Raw genomic sequence first — 6,000 nt, 5'->3', positions numbered from 1 at the left:
CACCGCCCTTTGTGAAACGCCTCCATTGTGCTTCATTGGTGGAGTCCGGTCCACGCTGCGAGGGCTGAAAGGTGAGGGCTGCGCGGTACTTGAGTCTCCAAAGAACCTAGGTTTACCCCACCCCAATCAAGCCTCTTCCCGTTCCCCTCGCTCCCGCAACTTCCTCGGGCCCTCCTCCCCAGCCCCTCTCGCCTCCCGCGCTCGGCCTGGGGGGCGGGGCGAGGGCTCCGGGCTGCGCGAGAGTTCCGCCTAAATCCCGCGAGACTCGCCTGCCGCTGCTGCTGCCGCCGCCTCTTACGTCTTTCCCTTTGACAAGTCGCCGCTGCTGCAGCAAAAATAAAGGACGCGGCCACCGCCGCCGCCGCCGAGCCGGGCTCGGGTCACAGGGTCCGCGTCTCACCCGGAGCCGCGTATGGTAACGCCTCCTCTTCTGTCTTCCTGGCCGCCTCTGCTTGCGCCCCGCCGGCCGGGCAAGGCTGGCCGGAGCGTTCCGGGGCCGCTGCCGAGCGGGGCGCCGGGGTCCCGGGTGGGCGGCCGTCGAAGGCCTGAGGGAGCCCTGCCGGCGCGGCGAGGCCCCCTGGCCCCAGGGGCTTCTCGCGGCCCGGATGCCTACAAAGTCACGTTAGAAGCCGAGCCGCTCGCCCGAGAGGGCGGAGGGACCCGCCCCTCCGGCGGCTGGCTGTACGTGTCCCTCAACCATCCAGGGTCGCATCTCTGACCTTTTCCTTCACCCCTTTATCCGCTAACGAGCGCCCCTCCCCTGGCTGGGGCCAGGTGGGCCGGGCGCGGCGGTCGACTCCCCCCCCCACCCCCCCCACCAGATCCTAGGAGAGCTGCGACCCCGGTGTCCCTCTCGCGGCCACCTTTTGAGGGGTGGAGGTGGAGGTTGGGACGAGGTGTCTTTCTCACTTCCTCTGCTTTTGGGTGGGGGCAGCTCATCATCTGGTAAACCTTTTTCCAAATCTCCCGCCTCGGTAAAATAATTTATAGCCTCTGCTAGCAGGAGGGGAGACGAGATGCATTGTTTAGTCTTTGGAGTGAGATGAGGATGATGATGACAGGAGTTGCCCCAGAGAATATGGTGATGGGTGGCATGTTCATGGGAGACCGGAGGAAGACAGGAGCTGGTAGGTACCACATTTCCCAGGAGGTTATGTAAAAGATGTGTTTTCCATCCTGGAGAGCTGTGAAGCACCGGGACATAATTTGCCTTAATTTTAAAATATCTGTAATACTGTGTTAAATATGGATAATCAGAATAGTAGGAATACCAAACCTGAGCAAACTAACGCATCATTGTAATTCCATTTCCAGAGATAACATTTCATGGTTAACATTTTGGTGAATTTCTAACAGACACTTAATTTTTTCAAATAGTACCTGGCTCATCCTTGATTGGGTCTTTCCCATTTTATATATATTGCAAAAATCATTTGTTTTATTTGAGTCACATCTTTGGCCTGCTTGATTAAATCTAGTTACTTGTTCATTATCAATGGTTGGACTCTGTCATCACTATCTCTTTCATTGGGCCTATCTCTTTAAATGATTGTTAGCTAAATGGTTTTAAAAATCAAACATTAAAAAAGTATCTGCTTGGATCTCGTACATTATGTGTTTTTGCAGTTGTGCCTGAGGTGGATGGTGAAAAGGAGCAGTGTTTTGGAAAGCAAATAAACTGTATTCATAGAGGGAAGAAACCTGTTTACCTCGAGGTTTATAAAATTGATTTCCATTGGTTATTTTTAGGCCAAAATAGTTACGTGGCATTGTTTGTTTCATAGTGCTTTTGTGATTGGGGTGGGGTGAATGTGTGCCTTTGATTATGTAGGTTTTTCTATAGCGTGTGTTTATACTAGCAAAATTGAGTGTCCTAGGTGCCTGTTTGCACATGTATATGACTTCCTTGATTTTATTTATTTTTATTTTAAAAAATATATTTTTATTGATTACAGAGAGATAAGGAGAGAGAGATAGAAACATCAATGATGAGAGAGAATCATTGATAGGCTGCCTCCTGCACACCCTCCACTGGGGATAGAGTCCGTAACCTGGACATGTGCCCTGACTGGGAATGGAACTGTGACCTCCTGGTTCTTAGGTCGACACTCGACCACTGAGCCACACTGGTACATCCTTGACTATATATATATATATATATATATATATATATATATACACACACATACACACACTAGAGGCCCGGTGCACAAATTCATGCATGGGTGGGGTCCCTCAGGGTGGCCTGCGGAGATAGGGCTCCAGCTTGCACCCCCAGCCTTGCAGCCCTGCAGCCCTGCCTGGCACCCTGCCTTGGCCTGGCGCTGCCCCTCACCTGCTCCACCATCCCCACCCCCTGCCCCTGCGGCTGGTCGCCGTCTGTGGGGCAGTTGGCGGGGCGATCAGGTCCCGCTTGCACCCGCCTTGATCTGGTGCTGCCCGCTCACCTGCTCCACCATCCCACCACAGTCCAACTCTTGTCAGGGCCCATTGGGGCTGGCAGCGCCTCCACTACCACCTGCCATGTTCCGCACCGCCCCCTGGTGGTCAGCGCAAGTCATAGAGAGCAGTCGAACTCCTGGTCCAACAACCAGCCGAGGGGACAATTTGCATATTAAGCTTTTATTATATAGAATAATTATGTCATTTGAGAAAATAAAGTATTAGGTAGGGCAAAGAATAGTCTTGTAATATTTCCCCCAATCACATGATAGGATTAAGTGGCAGAATCTAGGGAAGTTGGAAATCTAAAGGCTTTTAAAATTAGGATAGATTGTCATCTGTCTGGGGTTGTCATTGGAATGGATTAAATGGCCTATTAAGGCCTCTTGAAATTCTACACTTTTAGGAATTTTGCTTTCCTAAGGTTCTTATCACTTTGTTTCTTAAATTTCTAGTCATACTGTTTGCATATGACACTTCTCATTCATTTGCTGGTCATCTAGGTATTTCACTCTCAATATAGACACATCCAGGTGGTGCATGGACGAGAGAGCAAATATAAACAACCACTTAATCTGCTTATTGATATAAATGTGTACTAAAAATCCCATTTGATTAAAGAAATTTAGAAGACTGTGTTGAACTGGATTGGTCAAGTAGAGGATGCACATCGTAAATAGCCATACAATTCAATTATCCCAAGCATTTTTCCCTAAGAAAGACTAAATGGCTTTCTTGATATTTGAAACAAAAAAAGAGGACTGGGTACATTGAACACTTGTTTTTTAAAATTCAGATTTTCAGAACTTAAAATAACAACGACTGCGGTTTGGAATATGGAGAGACATTTGTGTTAGGATAAAAGCAAATTGAGGCCCTAGCCAGTTTGGCTCAGTGGATAGAGTGTTGGCTTGCAAACCAAAGGGTTCCTGGTTCGATTCCGGTCAAGGGCACATACCTTGGTTACAGGCTCCTCCGTGGTACAGGGCATGGTTGGGGCGCGTGCAGGAGGCAACCAGTCAATGTGTTTCTCTGTCTTTTCCTCTCTCTTCCACACTCTCTAAAACAGGGGTCCTCAAACTTTTTAAACAGGGGGCCAGTTCACTGTCCCTCAGACCGTTGGAGGGCCAGACTATAGTTTAAAAAAAACTATGAACAAATTCCTATGCACACTGCACATATCTTATTTTGAAGTAAAAAAACAAAACAGCAAAAACACCCGCATGTGGCCCATGGGCCGTAGTTTGAGGACGCCTGCTCCAAAAGATCAATAGAAAAATTTCCTCAGGTGAGGATTAACCAAAAACAAAGCAAATTAGCTTGTGAGATAAAACTTGAATTTATAGTTGAACAACTATGTAATAATAAGTAAAAAATGCTATAATCTATTGTAGATAATTTTTTAAATGTAATTATAGCTTTGGTTTAACAGACAAATGAAATGCGTTCTTACATGCACACACTGCAGATTATCATGATTTTGAAAACATAAAAAGTTGCTCATGTCATTTAAAAAGAAGTTTGCAAAGCCAGTAAAGTCACAGCAGCTAGCAAATATTTTTGATAAAAACATTTATAAGGGAACATAAAGTATGCAATTAATTTTTGAGATGCCAGATGTTATTTTTATGAGTTTAGCAGAGAAGGAAGGGTGATGGAGTTACATTCTTTTTTTTTTTATAATATATATTTTTATTGATTTCAGAGAGGAAAGGAGAGGGCTAGAGAGATAGAAACATCAGTGATGAGAGAGAATCATTGATTGGCTGCCTCCTGCATACCCCACACTGGGGATCAAGCCCGCAACCTGGGCATATGCCCCGACTGGGAATTGAACGTGACCTCCTGGTTCATAGGTTGATGCTCAACCACTGAGCCACACCGGCTGGGCTATTTTTATGATTTTAGTTTGTTTTACTGTCACTTACTGGGCCCTCTAAGTTAATTGGAATATTAAATTCCAGATGAGATCCCTGAGCAGGGAAAAAGGAAATTGAATAAGATGATTGATTGATGGCTTTTATTTATTTTCAGCTGTTTATTTTGAAATAATGTTAGACTTATAGAAATGTTGCAAAAATGGTACAGTTTCTATATACCTTTCACACATCTCCTAATGTTGATCACTTACATAATCATAGTACCATGATCAAAATTAGGGAATTAACATTGGTATACTACTATTAACTAAACTAGAGTTTATTTTTTTTCTTTCATGACCTTGACATGATGAGTACTGGTCCAGTTATTTGGTAGAATTTTTTCATTTTGGGCTTCTCTGATATTTTTCTAATGATTAGGTTGAGGTTATGTGTGTTTGCAAGAAACCACAGAAGTGATCTGGCCTTCTCAGTGTATCATATTAGAGGGTATCTTGCTGCTAGTGACATTTTAACCTTGATGACTTGGTTAAGGTGGCCTCTGCTGATTCTCTACTGTAAAGTTACTATTCTTTATACTTGGAGATATATTGTTTCTCCTCAAACTTTCACTCAGTGATTTTAGCAACTGTTGGTGGGTCTTTTCTGCAACAGTTATTGCTGTGGCATTTGCCTAATGGTAATTTTGTGTTTTTTTCTTTTTTTAAAAATTTTATTTTATTGTCTAAAGTATTACAAATAGTAGTACATATATCTCCTTTTTTCCCCCCTTGACCTTCCCCAGCCTCCCCTACCCCCTGGCACATGCCCTCATCCCACCCCCCCAGTGTCTTGTGTCCATTAGTTGTGCTTATATGCATGCATACAAGTCCTTCGGTTGATCTCTTTACCCCCCTCCCCAACACTCCCCAGCCTTCCCACTGTAATTTGACAGTCTGTTCAATGTTCGCTGCCTCTGTATCTATCTTTTTGTTCATCAGGTTATAATGTTCTTTATTTTCCATAAATGAGTGAGATCATGTGGTATTTTTCTTTCATTGCCTGGCTTATTTCACTTAGCATAATGCTCTCCAGTTCCATCCATGCTGCTGCAAATGGTAAGAATTCCTTCTTTTATAGCAGCGTAGTATTCCATTGTGTAGATGTACCATAGTTTTCTAATCCACTCATCTGCTGATGGGCATTTAGGCTGTTTCCAAATCTTAGCTATTTGTAAATTGTGCTGCTATGAACATAGGGGTGCATATATCCTTTCTGATTGGTGTTTCTAGTTTCTTGGGGTATATTCCTAGAAGTGGGATTACTGGGTCAAATAGGAGTTCCATTTTTAGTTTTTTGAGGAAACTCCATACTGTTCTCCACAGTGGCTGCACCAGTCTGCATTCCCACCAGCAGTACACGAGGGTTCCTTTTTCTCTGCATCCTTGCCAGCACTTGTCTTTCGTTGATTTGTTGATGATAGCCATTCTGACAGGTTGTGTTTTTTTCTTAAAATAGATTTTTAATTAATTTCAGAGAGGAAGAGAAAGGGAGAGAGAGATAGAAACATTAATGATGAGAGAGAATTATTGACCGGCTGCCTCCTGCACGCCCCGTACTGGGGATCGAGTCTGCATCTGCAACCTAGGCATGTACCCTGACCAGGAATTGAATGGTGACCTCCTAGTTCATAGGTCGA

The 6,000-nt window shown here is 44.6% G+C and overlaps 1 protein-coding gene across 1 annotated transcript in view; it reads left to right on the top strand.

The window, feature by feature from the left end:
• The first annotated feature begins 285 nt into the window (after positions 1 to 285).
• Positions 286 to 6,000, top strand: part of HERC1 (HECT and RLD domain containing E3 ubiquitin protein ligase family member 1) — a 174,190-nt gene continuing 168,475 nt past the window's right edge. The window contains exon 1 of the mRNA XM_079769878.1: positions 286 to 415. The gene's annotated coding sequence lies outside the window, so the exon portion shown is untranslated. The remainder of the gene's footprint in view (positions 416 to 6,000) is intronic.

The sequence above is a fragment of the Cnephaeus nilssonii genome (assembly GCF_951640355.1).
Source record: "Cnephaeus nilssonii genome assembly, chromosome: 4".
In the NCBI taxonomy this organism is placed as follows: Eukaryota; Metazoa; Chordata; class Mammalia; order Chiroptera; family Vespertilionidae; genus Cnephaeus; species Cnephaeus nilssonii.
The sequence above is the reverse complement of the archived record's forward strand: the minus strand, read 5'-3'. Positions and strand labels throughout refer to the sequence as shown.